Here is a 23,828-nt window from a genome sequence, read left to right as displayed (position 1 = left end):
GGTCTCTGCAGCATGTTCAAGGGGCAGGGCAAGACACTCAGCAAAAGCACTGTCCAGCCTCCTGAAAAAACAAGTCACAAAAAGGCAAGGTGATCTGAAGAGCTGACCAAAATGCTTTGTTTGCTTGTTTTACAATAGAATACCAATTATCTGGAAGCACGTACAAAGCAGGAAGAAATTTTCTACGTTTTTATCAACAGCAAATATATTTATATACAGAGATAGCTCAAAGTATGCCTCTCACAAGTCACCATCAAGTTTGGAAATTACTGATTTACTTGCACAGTCCTCTGCCAGCAGATGATACAGAGCAGTAACAGGCTATCACCTCCCATGAAGGAAAGCACAGGAAAATGATGGACATCTCACCATTTGTGTCAGAGCTATGGGATGATGGTTTGCTGGTCTAAAAGAATTCAGGAACCTTGGGTTCTGCTCCCAGCTATGGACTCCAACGGGCAACTGCACTTGGTCCCCCTAAACATGAGCTCTCTCATCATGTAGAAACTCACCTCTTCACTGCAGGTTTTCATGCCTCTCTTCCCACCCAACGAGCTCAATCTTTGCTCTAAGACTGGCAGAACTGTTTGCACAAGTTTTTCTAAAGTACTGTCAGATGCCCTCAAGCTCAGAATTCTAATCCCTACAGCCAAATACTGGCAGATCTACCAGGCTCACATAAATTAATAATGTGTCTGTGCTGAAACCAGATTTCATAACTATTTATAACAGTTATACTGTTTGCTCCATTTGAAGAGCTGAAGTGATATAATCCAACATAAGTAGGGCATATAGTTTATATTAAATAACTTGGCAGGTTTCTCAAAGTCTTTTAATTGTGTAAGAAATAATCTACTCAAAAGAGTTTCTAAGAAATGCACAGAACAGAAAGAAGAGTGACAGATGTTGCAGAAGTTTGTAGAATAAAAATTTAGACAAGAGGCAGGTGATAAAAAGTTTATATAATTTTACAAAATGGAAGAAAAATACCATAAAAACTTGTCCAGTGAGAGCTTTTATAAACAAGAAATTATTTTAAAAAAATTAATTAGAATGATTGGTTAAATAATATTTTCCTTACATTTTTTATCTTATCATTTAAATAAGCTACAAGAAAACACAATTCTTCAAAAAAGGGGCTGATTGGTCCTTTACTGCTTGTAAATTAAGTGAAGAACTATTTTTAATATACAAGTTTAATCTTCAATGTGAAATAGTTGAGGTATAATCCCATCTAGTTTGGCGAGACTCTTCACCTTCCCTTGCTGCACTCTCACTGTTGTTCTGCAACTCTCACTCCAACGTTCCTGCATAAATATACCAGAAACAAAAGAGGAAGGCAATGAATATATTCAGAAGTTTGAAAACAAAGCTGCGAAATGAAATTTGAATTGCAGTTCCTGTCTAAACATGCTTAATTTAATTTGTGCAGAATTACTTACATGCACATGACAGAATTTTTTTTTTTCCCCTAATTTTAAAAATCTACACTTCTCTTATTAAACTGATCAGTCAGCACCACCTCTGGTAACAGAGTAGCAAGTGCTGCTGGTGATGTAACAGAAGTTTAGAGGAAGCCATGAGCCGAATTTCTCCATTACTGTTTCGCTCTATACTGAAAGGTTTTGTCAGTAAATGACTACACAGCTACTTCTGCACAAAGTGTGACATTAATTTGACGTGTTGCTGTTTTGAGACATCATCCTTCACTACTTCATTTGCTCTCATTCAAAAACTTTATTTAGTAAGTTAAAAAACTTTAAAAAACCCTTGAGTGCTCTCTTGGCGATATACTATAGAAATAGGCTTAAAACTTTGCCTTTTCTGAAAATGAAGATTCTCTGTATAAACCCCAAACTTATCAACACACAAGCAGAAACGAGGAACAATTTATCTCAATATATTATATTGATATATATCTCAATATATTTTATTTACACTGAGATAAATATAAATACAAATACAATTTAAATATATTTTATATTACAATGATTAATGAAACATAAAACTTTCCTTCTTAGAGTCAACAAGCTTTTCTTAAAAGTGTTAACAAGAATTGGAACATCAGAATCCACAGGCCTAGAATGAAGTAAAAATTTCCATAAATTAACTTTCTACATAGCAATCAATACTTTTTTTTTGCTGATGTGTTTTCTTTGGAAGTCTCAAATATCTTTCCTTTTCTGTTTGCTACCACAGAATCTGAAACAGATGATCTCCCCTCATAACCATCTGAAAAGTAAAAAACAAATCTTAAATTTGTTTGAGAAATTATGGATATTTTAAAAACCATCTAAAAAGAATGTGATTTTAAGGAATCCCATGGAACACAACTCATTTATAAGCAATATAATTCTACCAAGAAAAATATTTTGTACATGTGTGTAATATACACACACCCTCCCATTAAAAGTGGGGCTGAGGAAATTTGAGAAGTCACGCTGACAGAATTTCCAGGAAATAGTTTTAACAGTTTAATTTTGTGTTACTGTAGAGTTGGTATCACAAACATTCCTCCCACCCCCGGCAGTTCTTGATATGTAACAATCCCCTTCTTCAGAGCATTTACTTTCATTTTCTTTACTCCAGAATACAGCAGAATCATTTACCATGCATTATATAAATTTCTTAAGGAAACAGTTTTCAAGAATGCTACATCAAAACCAAAAGTTTTCCCAGTTATTCTCCTGCCCAGAAGTTTCTGGCATCATGACTTCTCCCTCACGGTCCAATACCCTTTGACCAAACTCTGTTTTGTTTTCTTTTGGGTTTTTTCTTCCCCTGACAGGCAAGGGGCATCCAGGGAACACCAACACAGTCTGATGCTGTCAAAGTGGGGGATAAAACCAGAGATGAAGACACAAAACTACCGAGTCATTATGCAATGAATTGAATAGCTGATAGTCCAAAAAAGAAATCCAGAAGTTTTAGACTCCTCACTCCACTATGAATAAGCAGTTGTTGTAAAGAAAAGTGCTGACACAACTCACATCTTCTCTGTATCACCAGCAAAAAATAAGTGAAAAAAGCCCAAAGTTTCAAATATATGCCAGTCTGCTTCAAAATCTACCTTGATTTTTTTTCAGCCTTTAAACACTGAATAACCTCGAGGACAGCCGAGAAGGTAAAACAAGTTTCTTTTGGTGTGTTTTAGTGCCTCCCTTGCTGCAGGGAGGCACGTGTGCTTTCCACTTATCTGTCTACAGTAGGTGAATGGACACTGAAAGAAACTGCTGTTATCAATTATTTCAGCTGTTTTTAAGGATGTTCTCTTTGGACAAAGTGTATTTAAACTACTCATAGATTTCCACAACTGCCCAAAAGCTGAAAAAAAGTCAACTGTAAAGAAACCCTAGAGACTACTTCTAATTCAGTAAGCCTCATTTCTAGCTCACTAAGAGCCACAGCTTAGCCTTGGACATTAATATCTCATTAAATGTTGACCAGCATAGTCCTTCAAAGGAAGTAAAAACCAGTCTAAAATAGCACCAAAGAATTCATACCAATGACAATAAACAAAAATAAAAAACAAAACAAAGTAGGCTACTTAAAATTCAAATTTAAGTGACAAAAACTTCATAATAAAGTCAAAGATTGGCATTGATACATCTGTGCTACAATGGAGTTAAAACCAAATACTTCAATCTTTTCATTCAAGAAGTCAAAAATTTAAGAGCCCTTGTATGTAAAAGCAGTTATCAGCACACAAACAGCAGAATGTAGGGCAGGCAGAAGCTGTAACTGTGAATAAAACCAAACTATCTAACAATATACAGAAAGGTGATTTTATGAGCAAAATTTCTGGTTAGATGTCTAAATTACAGGTTATTGATTCTCACCCAAAAAAGTATTCCCTCAAATCATTTACCCAACTATTTGCTGCCCCTCCTGCTTCCCTTCACATATTTACCCACTTCATTTTGCTCTGTGTCTTTACACTGAAGAGAAGCTTTCACCTAACTCTTCCATTACCTTCACAAAGACACACAAGGGCCCTCTTCAGCCTGACTTTAATACAAATGGTACCAAACCAAGGTAGATCAAAAAGCTAAATGTAGCTCCTGCATGCAATAAAGCAGTGTCATACACTTTCATAAGCCTCAATTTTAATAATATGAAAAAAAAAGAAAGCAAACAACATTCTAAACCTGCAGACAAGAACTTAGATTAAGCAAAATAACAGTGACCCAAATTTTAAATATTTTAATTTTGACACCTTGAGAAATGTAAGAAAGTGAATAAGAGCATATGAAGAAATTTATGGCAAATGTAAAATGCTTTAATGCCTATATGCAGACATTTTCCCCCAAGCTTACTGGCTCCCACCACCTTATCCTGGATGTCTATGCAAAACTCTCCTAGAATGCCTAAAAACCAGTCTTAGCTTTGGGATAAAACTCCGTAACGACACAATAACCACATCTGGAACGAGGCCTCACTTCTAACCCCACCTAGAACCTGGAGCATATGGGAATAAATGCCAAGAAATTCCAGCAGGCTCCGTAAGTGGCCAGCTCAGGTCTCTGGTTCCCAGCGTCAGGCTCCAAAGGCTGCTCCCAGCTCACGTTACTGCCAGAAGCAGCGACACCGTTCAGGTTTGTGCTACTGTTAGTAATTGCTCACAGACCTGAACTGATTCTGCACAGAGCTACTGCTGCGCAAGCTTACAGGATAATTTAACTGTATGTAAATCCAAGATAATGCACAGCTGACCACGCGCTATTTGTTTGCTGCAGTATCAAACCAGACTCACCCCATGCTAATTACTGAATAAGCACTAAAGCATGAAGGAATCTGCTTCAAAGAACTCTCAGTCTAAGTGTACTACAAACTACAACAAGACACCGAATTGGTGAAGTGAGAGTAGAGCAGCCATTCCATTCAAACATTCAACAACGTGTGAGCACCAGGTATTTGGACACATCAAGGCAGGTGGAAATGTAAAGGAGAATGCTGGAAAGCACAAGGATGCTTGAAAGGATAAAATAAAGACACAACTAAGTCCACAAAGAGGGGGTAGCAGCTCACAGCTTGACAGCACACGAGACAATATGCAGTGGGTGGGAACTGTCTCACCGGCCGAAACTATCACCTGCAGTTGGAAATGTCGTTGAAAAGGTCAGAAACTGTGCAGGTGCATCAAAACAGCAAATGTGACTGGAAGGAGTGATTAGGGAAAAGTCTCTGAAGACCAGAAGTCACATGGAACAAACTTGTTTGCACAAGTCAGGTGACTGCAATTACTCTCCTCCTGCCCTGATGGCAGTTCATGTTAAGCTGCCTATTCCAGCTACTAAAAATACAAATCAAGTATCTGCAAAATTCAACTCTGTAATTTTCTTCTCTCTAGCTGGGGAAATGTTTTAAAGTATATCACAGAAAATTTCTCCATGTTTTTCCTGCAGTCCAGTGACATGAAACCACCTTGCAGTACGTCACAAAATACTCCTTTTTGGCTATTTAAAATCAAAGAGAGGGGAAAGACAGATATGTTTCCCCTTTCCAGCTACGTGTGCTACCAGAACTGAGAGTCACAAACAGGCAATAAGGTGGTATCTCAAGTATGGGGGTTGCAAGTTTTAAGGCTTTTTAAAGATAAAAAAAACCCCAACTTTAAAATTCACTCAAAGAACTTATACTTGCCACAAATTATACAGCACTAGTATGACAGAAAAATCTCACCAAGAACTTATTAAACAAGATGTTTTAACATGGCATACATTTTCCAAAACAGGAATCAAATACCCTCACCCACAGCTCCCCTCTAACCATAACAGAAAATCCTTCCAGTTTAATATTTCTTTTCTGAATTTGTGACGCTTGAAAATTTTTACTTATTGGCAAGTCCAAGAAGCTGCTTAAATCACACATTTGACATTCATAATCTGGATTTTTAGTTTGGTGGAGCTAAATGCTACTGGAACTAATTGATGAAACTGGCAAACTAAAACCTAAAACCACAGCACAGAAAGACAATGCTTAGAACAAAATTGTTATAGAACCTTCTGCTTGCAGAAACAGAAATAAATGATCTTTAGAACAGCTTCAGATAGATGTTGACTTTAGAGGGAGAATGACCCATCAGTCAGTTATGACAAAACTTGAGCTTTTACAGTGACAAACTAGCCATTAAGTATTTGTGTTGCATAGTTGATTAACACTTGAAAAAGTCTTTAAAAATCTTTTCATGAAAATGATTTTGAAAGCACTTGAAAAATAGTTACACTGCACAATTATACTTTATTTTTAAACTTAAGTAAAATTTGCAAAGATAGGAAATAAAGAAGTGGACTGCAACCACACTTAGATTTTTAAGGACAGTCTTCAGTAGAATACATAAAAGGAAGAATTAATGATTCAGGATGTGCAACTCCCACTGTAAGGTCAGGAAACAGATTATGTTGTTCTCAGTTTGAATGAAGAGATTATGTTCATTGTTTCAAGGGATGGCTACATGACTGTGAGGTCTCATATGGTAAATTATTTCCCAATTTCCATTGCACAAACATATTAGTCTATCTTATTTGAACAACAAACAAAACAACCTCATTGTTTAAAACCAGAGCAAATTTTTTGCTAGGAATTATCCATTTTACCCTGTTAAACACTTCCACATTTTATTAGTTTATTAATATGTAACCATTTTCTCATGGTTGTATTAATTCTAATAGACCTCCATGGAAGTCATGCCGAATACTTGCAAAAACTGATACAGTTTCTTCTCCAGACCACAAGTGCCAAAAAGCTCTTGAACTCAGTAAGACTCTTTCCTTTGTTCTCTCTTCTCCCTCTGAAGAAGCGTTTCTCTTTGTTACAGCAGCTACTCACAAAACTTCAAGATGTTTGTAAATTCTAACACAAATGAGTTGCAGCAACTGAACTTGTGCAAAGACACAAATAATGTTCTTTTGTTTATAGCACCTCTATCCCTTCGAGTCTTTGAAAAGGCTGCTACAGCCAGAGCTTTCTGTCAGTCTTTTGCCTATCAACTCTTGCTTCTTCAAAAGCAAAAAGCAAAGAAGCACATGTCATGTTAAAATTCATAACCTAAGTATTTAGCTTAAACTAATTAAGTGTTTAAGTACCTTTGTCATGAGATTTGGGCATCAACGTGTCAAGTGCACAGTTGGTTGAGACAGAAAATTCTTTTTGCTACATGTAGTGGATCCCATTCAACTGTGGTGTGCTGGAACTTCCTGCTCTTATGTGTGTGCCTCCTGAAGGTCTTCCATTACAGTCTTGATAATTTCCAAATTAACACACATCAAGCCTCAGTCCTACCGTGGATCTCCAGGATAACCTACTTGGATCTTTCTCTGTGCTACCAAAGGCCTCTAATGATACTGTGCATTAACATACAAAAGAATATTTTAGTTGGAAGGAATCTTCTAGTCTCAACTTCTTGACCACTTCAGCACTGACCAAAAGTTAAAGCTTGTTATTAATGGCATGAACTGCCTTCCAATTATTGACACTTCAGTAATAATTCCCACAGTTCATTCCTCAATAATCCCTTATCAGGACACTGACAAGCAATTCTTCAGTCTTTCAACAAGAGTGAAAATAAGGTATCATACTAGACAAATAATTAATTATCTTCCCTAAAGATATTGTTGTTTCTTACGTTTAATAAGATGCTCTTTTGAAGACATTTCAGATGGCTTTCAGAATATCAAGATAATGTTTCCCTAATCTTCCCATGAATTAATTTCTTTGAATTAATGAAGTATATTCATCAACTTCTTATTCTGACTCTTACTGAACTTCTTTAGCACTCTGACTAATTTGCAGATTCTTCACAATCCGTCAGTGATTCCAGGCAAGTTGAGCTGTTCCTCTAATTGTTGACAGCAACTCTTTCAACTCACTTCTATGTATCACACAGAGTCAGCCAAAAGTATCTGGTATCCTCTGGTAAGTGAATACAAGGTTTCTCCACGTTCTGTATTTACTTGAATCCTGTTAAGGCCTCAGTCTCATGTGTGTTTCTTGACCAAAGACTAGTGGATTTTCCAAGATAATTTAGCAATCCTCATTTTCAATATATGAAAATTTTTTATTTTTTGTGATTTCTTTTCACTTGAAAAATCCCTCAATTCACGATTTTCCACCTTTGTATTTAACTTTCTATATATTTTAAGTTCCTACTGAAACACCGGGGCTAGAGCTTCACCAAAAAAAATGGTTCAGTCTTGCTATATTTTCTAAAATGCCTTTTTACTACTTTGGCATTACCTTATATACTTTGACTGATATGTTAAAATTCATGTCAAATCCACAGTTTTAAGCTACACTTGGACAATGTATGCTGGAGACCTCAGTACCTTCATTTCTACCTCTTATATACATGTCTATCCAGCAATCTGGGTGGTCCTGTCTGAGCAGAGGGGGTTGGACCAGTGACTTCCAGAGGACTATTCTAACCTGGGAGACTGGATCAAGCACCATGCTGGGGATAAGCTCTTGGGACTTTGGTGGAGAGCTGGGGTTGTTCAGCCTGGAGAAGAGAAGGCTCCCAGGAGACCTTATAGCATCTTCCAGTATCTGAAGGGGTTGGAAGAGAGCTGGAGAGAGGGAACTGTTTACAAGGGCATGGAGGGATAGGACAAGAGAGCGTGGCTTTAAAATGTCAGAGGGCAGCTTTATACCGAGCATTAGGAAGAAATTCTTTACTGTGAGGGTGGTGAGGCACTGGAACAGGTTGCCTAGAGAAGTTGTGGATGCCACTGTAAGACTCCATTCTCAGAGCTATGCGTTCACTGAAGGGGTTTTACTTTAAAAATGCACAAGGCTCCAAAAATTTACCCACCAAATCTTTTTCAAAAGGGTCTTCAGTTCTTTTGATACCTTAAGAGAGAGGACAAGGGAGAAATGCTGCACACGTTTTCTCAAGAGGTACTTTTACTGGCAAACTTTGAAAATAAGGGAACTTAGCAAAAGTTTAAGAGCAACATTCAACCAAAGTAAAGCATTCCACAAAGAACTGACTTAGCACATGCTAACCCATACAACTCAGTAAAATTTAACCCCTTCAGTTTTAAGATACCCAAAATATTAAGAAGGAAGATTAGGAGAAGAAGAAGTAAAAAAAGAGGGAGAAAAAGAGGGAATTATAGCTACCACCCGAAGTCCTGTGCAAGTCCAGCTTCCACGTGTCCAAGTGGCAGAGTCTGAACAACATGGAGAGCACATGTCACTGCTTTTATTTGCCTTGGCCTCCCTGTGGCCACACTCCCAATCCCCAGGCAGGATCTCGGGTGTGTCAAGACATTCTTAGACTGGCTTAGTGGGTCCAGGGTGCCATGTGGTGTGGGCAGTGCTCCCGGTGTGACAGCTCTTCCAGGGCTGGGTCAGGGTATGGTGTGGGCAGTGCTCCCAGTTCCAGTGACCGAGAGCTGCTCTGGGGCTGACCAAGGAGACTTCAAGGGCCTGGAGTATGGGCAGGACACCACCTCACCTTCGTGAAATTTGACCTACCCCTTTCCTTCCCCCTCCACATACACTTGAGTTGGTCCGAGCCAATGACTGACATAACAATCGAGTGTCTCAACCCCATCCCTGGAAGTGCTCAAGGCCAGGTTGGACGATGCTTTGAGCAACTTGGTCTAATGGATGGTGTCCCAGCCCACGGCAAGGGGGATTGGAACTGGATGATCTTTAAGATCCCTTCCAACTCAAACTATTCTGGGATTCTGTGGAAATCAGCCATTACAAGATATTTGTATACTATACTTGCTCCTATTAGCTTTCATTTTTTCTCCAAACGCATAAAAAATTTGTTTAATACATTAACCTACACAGTCTGTGTAGTAGACACAGGGTACAATCACAGTTTAACTCCCTCCACTGTTTGCACAGATTTTTTAAAAACATTTTCCTTTAGTATTTTTAACTCTGGAGTTGTGCGTTCTCAAAACAAACAAACAAACAAACAAACAAAACCACAAACACAAAAAACACAACAAACTAATAACTTCTATCTTAACTAAATCGCAAAAAACCACCGGTACAGGGCTCAAATCAAAGAATTTAAATGGAGAAGCCCCCTGATATGTCCTTGATTTCTGCTAGTTCATATTGCTAAGGAAGAATGAGAGCAGTGAAAAGTGGCACAACAGTGGTAGCGATTACAGTAAGTTGGCAACTGCTATTTTCACATGGATATTACACAGCAAAGTAAGAGTAGCTGAATCTTAATATTGTGCAAAATTCACTAAATCTTCATAACGTGCAAAACCACTGAAGGACTTAAAAAATTAGGACTAGTTCCTATGCAACCCCCATTCCAGTTATCAGAAAACACATATGAGATTCACAACATTTACCTGTGGGAGGAATCCAGAAATATTTTGATGGACCTAACTGAATTAAAAGAAGGTGCTGATTAAGGCATGGCTCTGAGTACTGGGGATGGAAGGCAGGTGGCAGAAGAGAGATGCAACTGTTATTCAGCACTTACCTATCTGTGAATAATTTTATCTACACAATGGATCAGCTTTGGGAAATGCCAGTGGAAATCGGCACCGTTACCTGTGCAACACACTGAGCACTACCAAGGAAAAACCCAACATTATCATACTCAGGAAGTTTATCCAAGTGGAGTGGACAAGTAGAATACTGTAAAATCCTAGATTTACAAAACTGCTTTATGGTTTCTGTATAAGTAATAAAGAATGTGATACAGAATGAAGCAGGACAGCAGGGGAAAAGGTTTTTTATTTGGCTATTTAGGCCAATATAAGAGGAAAAAAATAGTAAAAGAGTAAAGCAAGAAACAAAAGGCCAAAAGAAATTACAGAATGAGAAAGAACAGGTGAAGAAAAAAACAAACAGGCATTCCCACTTTTAAAGTCAGCAATTTTTGTTTATTTACATTTTCCTATATTTACTACATTTTTTAACACAATACTAAAATCCTTGGGCTTGGGAAGGTGCAACAAGTCCCTTGAAGACTTGATTGTGGCACACTATAGGAGTCCTGAGGGAAAAAGCCATTCCCATCTGACAAACACAATGAAGCTTTTAAAACAAACTTGGGAAACTGTATCAAACATCTGGGGGCAAAAAGCCTAAAACAAGATTATCTTATTCTTCTAGGTTATGATCTGCAAAATGAGAAAGTTACATTTTGATCTACACTTCATTCTACTACTTCTATTTCACCTGAATAAAACGTTTTTATCTGCAAATTCAAAAAGTAAGACTCAGTGCTAAATGCACATCACTTCTCATAAAGCCGACCAGGAGCAAGTGCTTTTTCAAACTGAACCAATTGCTTTCCATAAATTCAAAACTAATGATTTGATCGTATTCTGATAAAAACCAGGTACTCGCAGAAACATGAAATGCTTATGTAAGTTAAATGAACAGTTCTAACCGAATATTTTAAAATTATTTTATGCAGTTTCATTTATAACTGCTTTAACAAAATTAACTGCAAGTTTTAGGTTTGGATTATTACCCTCTTGAAAAAGCAGCTTAATTCACACATGCTGTTCCTAAAACACGACACAAAGCACAGCAAAGAAAAACAAATTGACGCCCCACTGCATGACCAACTGAATGTCATCTCCTGTGGGCCAGCGGTGTTTGCCCCACACAACTGCCCTCTAGTCTGCTGTGCCACCATCCTGGGAACACCCTCTGAGGAGCACCTGGATACTGGAAGCAATTGACACCACAATAGGGGATGGTGTGAGGAGTGTTTCCACCTGAACTGCGCCCTGATGTTACGGTAACTACCGTTCCAGCTGCGGCAACCCCTGCTCCAACCCCACTGGCTTCCTGACCAATGCTCACATGCATCATTCCTCTGATCTCCTGCCAGGACACTTCATTCATGCCTAGGAGGACACACGGAATGCTCATTCCACACAGAAACCTAAAAAAAAAAACTCTTCGTAACATAAAAGACTTTCCCACATATCTTTAAATATGCAGCTCTTATAATTAGTATTGGGGGAAAAAAGAAGTCCAAGCAATATAAGAACAATATTCATCAAACATATTTATTGATTTAAACTTTAAATTATACATACCATTTCCAAATTAGGAGTCTAAAAGAAAAGAAACTACCAGATTTTTTTTACAAGACAATGTATTATAATGGTAGAGCTCTACATATTATAAATACTTGCCCACATATTTCCTTGCTAAAAAAAAAAAAAAAAAAAAAATTTGATCATAACGGCAGCAGTTTTTTACATTATTACTCAGCATGATGTGTAAAACCACCAATTCTCTCATACTGCTATGTCTGATTCTATAATTAGTACACTATGCAACAAAATAGCACAGAAAACTTACTTCTCTATCTGAACTACATCTCACTTCCACGCCAGTCTCAGTTCTTCCTTCAAATGTGTTAAGCTAAGTAAGATTCTAACACAGTAATCGACATTAAAAGTCTCTAAAATCCACACAAGAGTACATTTGGGGGTCTTCACAAGATAAAGATTTCGGGCTCAGATTAAAATTGTCATCTCACTTGTGAAGCATTTAAGTCATGGCTTAAAACAATCATAAATGTCAACAGCAAAAATCTCTGGTATGGACAAAATCCTCTGCAGGACAAAATACCTGCCCCTGCCTGAACACACACACACTTAATGACCTCCACACATTCTTAATCTGCCTTAACTGGTGTTACTTTTAGTATGTAAATGGACAAATATAAGCATCAAAATACCACCTACAATCTAGCCTTAGTACTTCATGAGGAAGAAAAAAAAAATTAAGTTCAAGAAGTGTCTCACTTTTCATGCTAAACAAAAGTGTTAAGTCCAAATACAACGTAACATATGTGGAAAGATATTTAATCAGAATACAACACTTAGGTCTGAAACACAGAAAGGAGAAACCACAGTCCTTTAATCCATCTACACAATTCTACCTTTTTCACTGAGCCTTACAGACTACTGAATGTTCCATCTTGAGGGAAATATATAATATATAGACACGGTATAAGTACTTCTTTTAGTAATACTGGGTTTGTAACACATAAGAACTAAAGCTACTTTGTCTTATCAGTACTTCTACAGTAAATATTTGCTATAGTAAATACCCTACTAACATGAGTTCTGCAACTTCTAGAGAAGTGACTAAGTCTCCATCGTACCATGCTCAAAACTCAAGTTTAAGCAATATATATCATAAAGGAGATAAACAAAAGACACTTGAAAAATACGAGTCAAGCCAGACTCTCTATTTTTAGCTCAACTGCACAAAGTCATCTCCAGCAAGTCTAGCTTTGTATTTAATCAATACACACATGTTAAGAGTTACAGAACTCAATCCAGCTTTTAAAAACTCACTTCCTCTCTTTAAAGAGATTTATGAGCAAGTTCTGTAAGAAAATTCATATCAGCCATGTGTATGACTAGTTCAATACATCACCCCAAATTCTTCTTTAAAATGACATGGATGAAATCTAAGAGCAAAGTTATGAACGTAGGTCTGACACAACTCTCATTTCCATTAGGATATACATGTTGAGAGCTTTATATGGAAAGACAGACAACCAGACCTATTACCTGTAACCTTAATAACACTGATGAAGCAAAGGGAACCTATCTTGGAATTGTATGAAAAATTAAAATCGAAAATAATCAAAATTACAAAATGTACACGGGTTTACTTAGTCCAATGTACACATATATTTGTTGGAAAAAAAAAAAAAAAGGCTTTCAGAAAGGCTGCAGATGTGCTATTTAGCACAGCCAGCAGAGGACAGAGGATCGTATCACTGCTCAAGTTTAGTGCAAATAGATGCATATGCAGAGCAGCTGGCAAGTAAGTCAAATGTGGATTATTACAGAGACGCTGTTGCTATATTTCGAAGTTTGCATTTCTTTCGCAACTCCTAAAATGGTCGTCATAACCTCCTTAGACATATTTCTTCTACATATATACAACTGTTCTTAAATAGCCATTTTTATGGAAAAAAAATCTGTTAAGCAATAATGAAATATAATCTTTAGAGATATTGCTAGAGATGACATCTGGTCTTTATTTGTAAAACAAACATTTCACATACCAGCTCTTGCCTACTATTCTAAAAGCCACAGCAGGTATTCTGAGTGAGATCCAAACTAAATCTTGCTATAAATTTTCGGCATGCAAGACATTGCTATAAAAGAAATTTTATATGACTAGTTTGAAATGACACTGAAGCAGCTAGAACTGAATCCGTTTATATGTTTTGATGTAATTTAAAACGCTTTTGTACCATATGTCTGTGAAGTGCCTCCAACTTCATTATTCGCAGCACTACACGACTAGTATTATTTGTTATAGGAGAAAACCAGCTTTTAGACTAAAGACTTCTTGCCCCATTTCTGAGACAAAAGCCTGGGCACTGGCTTTGTGACAGCACTGGAATGGTTGTATTGTGTGGAATAATCAAGACAACAGTTATGTCATGGGTGGGGAAATTCACATTAAACGAGGCAAGCATTTTCAACTAAATTTTTTGAAGAGAAAGAAGATTGATAACTCTCACATACCTATATATATGATACACACAATTAGAAATATTTATAAGGCATGTCTAATGAACAGTCTCATGTTGTTTCCTTTGTAGACATTTTATCAGAAACTTTTTTTAAAGAAAATACAATGTATTAATACTTGTTTCATAGGAAATTCCCCACGCAGAAAGAATTAAACACTCAAGAGAATTTAAGTTTCTTTTCAGTGCAATAAACAGTTTTTATGTAATTGCACATTCAAAAAGCAGGAAGACATACAAGCAGGAATTCAAACCATCTACTGGATCACTTGCCTGCATATAAAAACTTGGTCTAATAATTCTGTGGTTTTAGAAACCACTGTACAAAGAAAAAAAATGAAGTTATCAAGGAGAATGCTTTTACAAATGCTGATTATTCAGTTCACACTCACATATCACTAAATTAAGGGGACGGGGCAATATCTAAAAGCTGCAATATCTAAAGTGCTGCTGAAAAATCAGCTCTAGTTCACAGTGTTCAACAAGCTCATGTCCTGTTAACATACTTGCCCCAAACATCTGCAACATCTGGTCCACTGAGAACACTGCAGAGAAACACCCAAGGAAAACAGCTCCCTAAAGCCAGTGTAAGATCTAATATATACTGTCATAACAAGAAGAATCTTCTCATAAAAAGACAGGCAGCTCTCTCAGCCAACTGCCTGCACTATTGGCTCAATCACGATACCAGAGACATCATAATTGCCTTAGCACTGTGCCAATATCCCCAGAAGAAAAAGATTGAGTACTACAGGGTGATACTATAGGGAAGAAAAAGAGCCATTCTCATTAATGCAGAAAAAATACTATTCAAATAACATGGACTTTCCTACGTGCAGTATCCACATAATAAACTGCAGAATGTGCATTATCAAGCAGTTTCTCACAAGCATTTGCCTACTAACCATTCTGCTGGGACAAATTCCAAATTTTCAACTCCCTGAACACTTCAGGAAACTGTCAGGTGATTTGGTGTCATTTCCACACATATAACCCAAACTACACCACCACTAAATTAGCATTTCCCTTTTTATTCAAGTTTCCTTCTCCCACCTCCCTAGCATATTTATATTCGCATTGACACAGAGTTGTGGAGCAGAAAAAGGTAGGCAATATTTCCCTCAGCTTCTCAAGAAAACTGCGACTGTTGTTAACATCTGTTTTTAAACCCAGACATGACTAAATATAACAAAATACTATGCTTTAAGTGTAAAAACGGTAACACTGCATAGTAACTATATTTCAAATGCATTCATATCCCACATACCTGAAGAACTACACCATCAACTCACTGCAAGTAAGAAGGCCTCATCTCTCAGCTGAGATGCAACAAAGAGAAAATAAAATAAACCTCAAAGTACTTTGTTAACATATAGCATGTAAGTAACTATTAGGCGATACAAGAAGTTTCATCGATTCTCATTGCTCATATACACCTCAGGAAAAAAAAGCATCACAAAATCAGCTGATAAAAACCTCTTTATCACATCTCAAACATGCTGCACATTTTGGTGTTAAGCCATCTTGATACAAACTGTAAGCCAGAAGAATATAAACCGTGCCAAGTATATTAATTTTCCCTCAAGGAAACAGAGCCTGACCTTATGAAATATACGAACGAAAACAAAGACAAAAAAAAAATAATCTTTGCACAACGACTGCTAAGGAGATTAAACCCCAAAGCGCTCGCTGTGCGCACGATTCACTCAGGGCAGGGAGCATTTTCCTCAACTTTTTGTTATTGTGGTTCTGCGCAGGCACGTTTGAAGCAGAACCAAACCCCACCGCTTCATTGTGTGCTACCAGCTACCGAAAGCGTTTGGCCTCGTCGCCGCACTCTGAGGAAGGCTGATTATCCTTGCGAGGACCAGAAAAAAAATAACACAAGTTTTTCGCCTGCTCGAACAAAGCCCGTGCGATCCCAGCCCCGCCACGGCCCGTGGGGTCCGAGCGCCGCCCCCGGCCCCTCTCCCCCCACCCCAGAGCCCTTTGTGGCCCGGGCGCTGCGTCCGCCCCCGCCTGCCCCGGACCCCCGGGGCTCTACCGGGCACCGACCCGGCCCCGCACACCCCCCAGGCCGGGGGCGGCTCCCCCCGGGCCTCTCGGAGTGCACAAAGCCGCCCCTCCCTCCCCGCCGCCCCTCACGGCGCCCGCTCCGTCCCCACCTCGGCGCCGCTGCCGGGCGGACACAAAGGCGGCGAGGCCGCCGCGCAGGCCCCGCGCCGCCCGGTGACCTGCCACAACATGGCCCCCTCCCTCCTCCTCCTCCTTCTCCCCCTCCTCCCCTCCCCTCCCTCTGCCCTCCCTCGGCGCAGCCGAGCCCGCAGACAAAAGGGGGCTGGAGGAAGGGGGGCCCGCCCGCGCGCTCCGCCCGCCCGCGGCCTCCCCAGCGCGGCGCCGGCCTCTCTGGGGTACTCACGGGCTGGGCTGGCGGCGATGGAGCCGGAGCGGCCGCTGGGACACCCCTGCCCGCCCGCCGGCCCCTTCCTCCTCTTCCTCCTCCTTCTCTGCCTCCTCCTCCTTCTGCCGCTCCCTCCGGGCGCCGCTCCTTCCTGCCTGCCCTCCCGCCCGCCCGCCCGGGGCTCACAACAACATGGCGCGGAGGGTCAGGGACAGCGAGAGCGCGGCAGCCCCTCCCCGGCCGCTCCCCCCCGGCCGCCGCCGCCGCTCGGCCCCGCCGCCCCTGCCCGCCCCGGCCCCTCCGCGCCTGCGCGCCCGGCCCGGCCCGCGGGAGGCGGAGGGAGGAGGCGGCGGGCCCCGGCCCCTTCCGCCGCGCATGCGCCGCCCGCCGCCCCTCAGCGCGGGCGCCGCGGGAAGGGTCTGCTGCTGTTTGTGTCCCTGTGTTTGTGCCTGTTCCTGTGCCCGTTCCCGCAAATAAGGGGCCAAAACGGGGCTTGATGTTTGTCTGCGTGTTTCTTCTCACTTCCACTTACAGTACCCACTTCTGGGCTCCTCAGTGCAAGAAAGATAAGGAGTTACTGGAGAGGGTCCAGCGGAGGTCACAAAGATGATAAGGGGAGCGGAGCATCTCCCTTATGAGGAGACACTGGGGGAGCTGGCCCTGTTCTGTCTAGAGAACAAGGAACTGAGAGGGGATCTCGTTAATGCATGTTAATATCTCAAAGGCAGGTGTCAAGATGGCCAGAGAATCATAGAACATGCTGCGTTGGAAGGGACCCATCAGTATCATCGAGTCCAACTCCTGGCCCTGGTCAGGACACTGCAAGAATCACACCATGTGCCTTGAGAGCATTGTCCAAATGCTTCTCGAACTCTGGCAGGCTTGATGCTGTGACCACTTCCCTGGGGAGCCTCTTTCAGTGCTCAACCACCTTCTGGGTGAAAATTATTTTCCTAATATCCAACCTAAAACTCCCCTGACTCAGCCTCATGCTACCTCAAATCCTTTTACTCGTCACAAGAGTGAAGAGATCAGTATCTGCCCCTCTGCTTCCCCTTGTGAGGATGTTGAAGACCACAATGAGATCTCCTCCCTCAGTCTTCTCCAGACTGAAGTCCCTGGTACCAGGATGGTGACAGACTCTTTTCAGTGGTGCCCAGCATCAGGATGAGGAGCAATGGCCATAAACAAAAACACAAGAAGCTTCACCTCAACATGAGGAAGAACTTCTTTACGCTGAGTGTGGCAGAGCACTGGAACAGGTTGCCCCAGGAGGGCATGGAGTCCCTCTGGAGACATTCTAAACCCACATGGATACCTTCCTGTGTCACCTGCTCTAGGTGACCCTGCCTTGGCAGGGTCGTTGGACCAGGGATCTCCAGAGGTTCCTTCTAACTCTAACAGTTCTGTGATTCTATAATTTTAGGCCTCTGGGGAGGAGTAGCAGTGGAAGGCAGAGCCTGCCCAAGGGCCTGGGACTGGGAGACAAAGGGGAGGAGAGGCCCTGTTTGAGGCATCCCCAGTGATCTCCTAAGAGCCCTGTGCCCAGCACCACCCACAGAGGGGAGTTGTGTTTGTGTGTTACTGTGTTGGTACAATAAACAGAAATGCATCCCCCTAGTTGTAAATTAACTGCTGTGCCAATAGTTACTGAGTGGTGATTTTGGGCAAAGAGTCAAATATTCCCTTCCCTAAAGAAAGTTAAAGATGGGACCACTAGTACAGCTGAGCAGTGCTGTTAGTAAATACAGTTCTGGTGCTGGTACACACTGCCAGCATGGGTCTTGATAACCTCACTCAATGCAAAGAAATTCTGCTTATTCATCAGCCCCAAAAATTAGAAGGATCTCTGCACGTCAGTGACATTTTAAAATACGAGTTTCACAAGAAAATCCCCTATTTTGCCTTTTTACCATTTCTTCAAGAGCCTGGTTAGAGAGTGTTCTACTGCAGGAAATAGCACACAGATGCCATCCACAGCTCAACCCTTCAGACAAAACCAGGCTCTCGGTACTGTGGCCACTGCACAGCTCAGTGCTGCCGACCCCTTGTTCTGTAGGCAGACAGGAGTCAAGCTCTGCCTGTCCCAGTGAGTCCTGGGTGCAGCAGGGCAAGAGCAGGAGAGCTGCAGTGCAGGCAGAATAGCACCTGTGCTGGTGCTACTGCTGGCACAGCAGTTGTGGGGATGATATGTCTGTAACTACCAACTGTGTTCTTAAAAATAGAGATGTCTCAAAGGAGAAAATCCTCACTGTTTTCAGTATTTATAGACATGGTTAAAAACATGAAAGTTCCCAGCTCCTGATAAAGATAGAAACATTTCTGCAAGAAATTATTTGTTCAGCCTAATATTAGTCAGCTAAACAGCTAGATTTCAGCCAAATACCCTGCTGCTGCTCACATGATCCCCAGTGTCTTGTCCCACTGCTGCATTGGGGCTTTCTCCAGAGGGGCTTCAGGGCTGAAAAGCCAATTCCTTTTCTTACGGAGAAGGGAGAGCCTCCAAGCCAGCCCTTCCCTTCATGCAGGCCAGCTAGGACTGAAGGAAACCCTGTTATGCTCTTGGCATCCTGAACACTTACAGCAGCTGGTCTATATTACACCATCTCTCCAGCTCTGACCCTTCTGGGGACCATATTTGTCCTCAATAATTCTAATCAGTGTTTGTATAAAGCATCAAGTGTTCAGGAAGAACTCAACATGCATTTGATAAGCATAATTAGCTCAGTTGATTAGAGCATAGGACTAATAATGCCAGGGTCAGGGGTTTGATCACTGTATAGGCCACTCACTTAAGAGCTGGGCTCGATGATCCTTGTGGCTCCCTTCCAACTGAGAATATTCTGTGATTCTGTGATCATAAACTTGAGCAACTTCTACACCAGTCTGCTTCTCACTCCTGAAAAACCCAATCTGATCATGAAACAGAAAAATGTTTAAGTGCAATCAGTATGGGATTTGACCTGATAAATACAACTACTTAGGTATTTTCTAAAGTATTCTTCAAAAAAAAAAAAATCTACCACCACAAACCTCACTATTTAATAATGGCACTAAAGTTTTTGGCTCACACTAACATAGTTCAAGAAAAGTCTTTCTCCCTTACCTTTGTTCTGAGTGGAAACTTCAAAAGTACTTAATACTTTAGATAGTTCTAGTTGGTATCACTCCATTACTAAATTCTTCTCCTAGCTACTCCTTTTTTTAAGGAGGTGTTAACAGCTGACTGGGCTTTGCTTACACTCCACAAGTTTTAAATAAACTCCATTAACACAGTTTTGCTTTGTTTTTCCTGTGAATAAACATGCTCAATGAAAAATGCTAAACAAATACACAGTCAATGGTTTAAAAAAGTAGCCAAGGATACAGAAAGTCTGGATGCCTTTGCCTTCCTCTGCAGTCTTCCTCTGAGACCTTGGGTAAGGTATTTAACTGAGGAGCACTGACAGAAACTCAAAGCTGCAGCCCTAACAATCCCCACTGAGCTAGTGGTTAATCCTGAAGAAGTCTACATTTTCTAAAACCATAAACTTCAGACCTAAAACTGTACATGAACAAAATTTATCCTGCTGTGCCACGACATTCGTGTTCCCCATCAGTTTTGACAGACAGTGCTGTTAGATCTAGCTGGGCATCAAATAACTAACCTGTATTAATTGAAAATATTGAAAAGTATTCCTCCATGAAAATGAAACAAGATGCAGGTCCCTACAAAAGCTTTCGCTCTGGTAAAGTGTGCAGCACCCTTCACCTCTAGGACTGGAGAGCACCCAGATTTGATTCCTTTGCTCAAGATTCACAGGTCTGACTTCCTCGGAGAGAGTCCCCAAAATCAGCAGCCTACTTTGGCTGCCCTCTGCTGCAGCTGGGTTGTTCTGCGGGGAAGAATTCACCATCTTTGTCTCAGATCTTCTGCATAATGGCCTTGCTGGACTTCCAGTTATAGAGGCATATAATGGTTTGTGTTGGAAGAGATTTAATGATGCTCCCAAGTCTAACTACCCCCAGTCTAAGCCCCAGTCTAGCCGTCATCCTTCAGCTTAAGAGGAGCAGTCAGAGATATGTGAGCCTCTCAGTTCTCTGAAATAACAGCAGCAGTTGCCTACCTACCTACCTACCACCTTCCCAGCGCCCCACCACTGCTTCACAAACACAGCCTTTCCCTGCCACAGCCGTTCACTGGGCTACCTCCAGGCTCATCTTCTGTTCTGTTGCTCTTGACCATGTAGCATGTTCATTAACTCGGATCCTGCTGCATCTCGTCGTACAGGTACTGTTCTCTGAATTCCCTCAATCTTCACAGCTTATTCCTGTCTCAACCCTCTCTTCTGATACAGAAACATTTGACTCATGTTATGCAACTGCATTCATTGTCCAGTTTTAATGTTTAAAACTACACATTTTAAGCTTTTTCATCCCACATGTGGGAAGAACTCTTCTGAGTTAGTTTGCATCCCTCAGATGTCCCATTTAAGACAAAACTGATACAAAAAGGCCTTCCTTTAGTATGATTCACATAAACCCATTTGACAACTGCCAGGCTCTCAGTGCACTGAAAATCCCAGTCTGCTTTATTGCTCAAAATTGTAGTATTTCTGTTCATTTCCCCCTATCTGTCTGTGCAAATGTAAGCTTCTTCAAGGAAGGCCATCTATTCTGGGTTTTTTAGGGACTAGGTAGCAACTGGGGTAGCATAGTGAGCTCATGCACATGAGAACAGTTTAGGACCAACAGAAATTCACAGTAGTATTATAGTATATTTTGTCACTAGTCCCATTTTTGGAATTACTCATTCCTATACTACTGTTCTAAAATGCTGACTTGCCTTTCAGTTACACACATGATCATTGTTCCTATAGACATTATCAGCTTTTCCAAAGAAGCTGTTCTGCAAGGGGTTTAAAGGAAATGCATGAGAGAAGGTGTCAGCAAGTGGAATGCTCAGCCCTGCAACACAGATCATCATGAACTTGTCCCAAGAAAGAAATGTCTCTTGTGGAAATGCTTTACTGAGTAAATCTGTGCTAGAATGGCCAAGAGGGTGTCATCTGAAGACTGGTTTCACCAGCAGGGCAGCTTTGGTCCCCATGTCATTGTAACACAACAAGAGTAACTAATGGCATCGCTTCATGTACCTGAATGTGAATAGCTGTGGAGTGGCAAAGCCAGAGATAACGCAGGCTGGTTTTTAGATTCGTGTTCACTTTGTTCAAAACAGAGTGGCTATCAATGCTTATCTTAAGTAAAAGCCTGCATGTCTCAATAGAAGTATATTTTTCCTTCCAATGGAGAATTAAGTTCCAGGAACTCTTCATGCTGAAAGCAGACTGTGGCCCTTAGAGCTGAATAACACATATGATACTCAGTACAATGAATGAAACCTCAAAGAGGAGCATTAAATAAATTGTTACTCATTTAATACATTAAGCAGTAATGAGTAAACATTCTAATTTTTAGAAAGGAAAAAAAGTTCAAAGAAGTATCTCAGGCGACAGAAACAAGCACAAGAACTCTCAGTAAGAGGCAATATTATTTTTTTGCCTACTGAGGATGAGATAGTTCAGCCACGTCAGAACAAGGAAGAGTGAGAAGAATGCATGGTTTTTTTGTCTCCCAGGGAAATACATTCTAAGAACCCTAAAAGCATGTCCATAAGTTTAAATTTTTTTACATAAAGTCTCACCAACTTTACTTTCATGAACTAGAAATTCTCTGTATCTTCAAAAATGAGAAGCCATAGCGCAGAGGATAAACTAGAAAAAAGATCTGCAATAGTACTTTGACTTATATAATTTCATGCCTTAGGTTCATTAACAACCTTTTACCTATTGCTGTATCAAATACTCATCCTTCCAACTGCTGCAAGTTCTTCTGATAGGGCTCTGAACAGCAGCCCAACATCAATGGACTTTGCTTAGGGTAACAGTGGACATCTGTGGTCATCTCTACTCTTGAGCTGTAATCACTAGGCTACAAATTTTGATTTTATCTTAACTGCACCTGAAGCCCCCCAGAATTTCCTGTTCTTACACAGAGGCAAGGGGGACCAACCACAAGCAATAAGATGACTGGACACATAATTTAAATACCAGACTGGATCACAGCTGTATTAGCTCAGAGCTAGTAAAGACCTCTGTTCCAACTCATCTTTATAGCAAGAAGACATACTCACTGGCCCCTATTTCCACACAGAAAACCCAAACCTTATTCTGTGCCAAACATACTTTCAGAGAAACAAGGCATGGTCCAGTGAATATAGAATGCCAGGGACAGATTGAAGAAAAGAAATCCCAGTTTGCTTCCTGAGCATAAACAAAGTGGCTGAGTGCTGTAATACTAAAAAGTAGGTGTCAATGTTAAGCACGTATTGCATAAAGTATTACATAAATAACAACAGTGTATTCATACCTGTGTGGGCTTACCTTTAATTATATCTGCAGGTTTTACAGACTTCTAAAGTATCTCTTCTCTTTCCAATGCATCCCTCTTCCTGTGCAGTTAGTCAAACACAGATCAAAAAAGTCATTGAGATGAGACAATGCCTTTTTAAATATTGCAAAATTCAAGTTCTTTTTGTGACTCAGCTCTCCCTCCCTTGCAGTACAGGAGGACCCTTGTCTTCAGCTAATCTGCTATCAGGGCTCAACAGCCGTTTGTGCATTTGCACCCCCAGTGCTGGGGTGGGGGCCCAAGGATGAGGCTGCATCTGGAGCAGAAAATGTAAAAGGCGGGGCAAGAGGGAAGAGCAGCACTTTGTTTTAGTGCAGGAGCTGCTGGGGGAGGAACTCGCCACCCAGCCAGCTATACCTTTGCTGTTTCTGTGACACTGGGAGCAAAGAGCTTTGCATGTGGGAAGCAGGGATTAGCTCTTCAAATGGGAATAATCAATTCCCATTTCCTTGGCACAGGAAAAGTAGG

The 23,828-nt window shown here is 40.7% G+C and overlaps 1 protein-coding gene across 7 annotated transcripts in view; it reads right to left on the bottom strand.

The window, feature by feature from the left end:
- The window catches only part of PUM2 (pumilio RNA binding family member 2), a 69,327-nt gene extending 52,143 nt beyond the window's left edge, over positions 1 to 17,184 (bottom strand). The window contains exon 1 of one of the 7 annotated variants that reach the window (XM_027898549.1): positions 16,929 to 17,184. The gene's annotated coding sequence lies outside the window, so the exon portion shown is untranslated. Of the gene's footprint in view, positions 1 to 16,674; positions 16,724 to 16,928 lie in introns of those variants that run through there. The other 6 variants (XM_027898546.1, XM_027898545.1, XM_027898548.1 and 3 more) reach the window with 6 other exon arrangements.
- Positions 17,185 to 23,828: the final 6,644 nt, after the last annotated feature.

This window comes from Empidonax traillii, unplaced genomic scaffold (assembly GCF_003031625.1).
Source record: "Empidonax traillii isolate 1590-97213 ecotype Southwest subspecies unplaced genomic scaffold, ASM303162v1 scaffold602:size389650, whole genome shotgun sequence".
Classification (NCBI taxonomy): Eukaryota; Metazoa; Chordata; class Aves; order Passeriformes; family Tyrannidae; genus Empidonax; species Empidonax traillii.
This window is presented reverse-complemented; position numbering and strand designations above follow the sequence as displayed.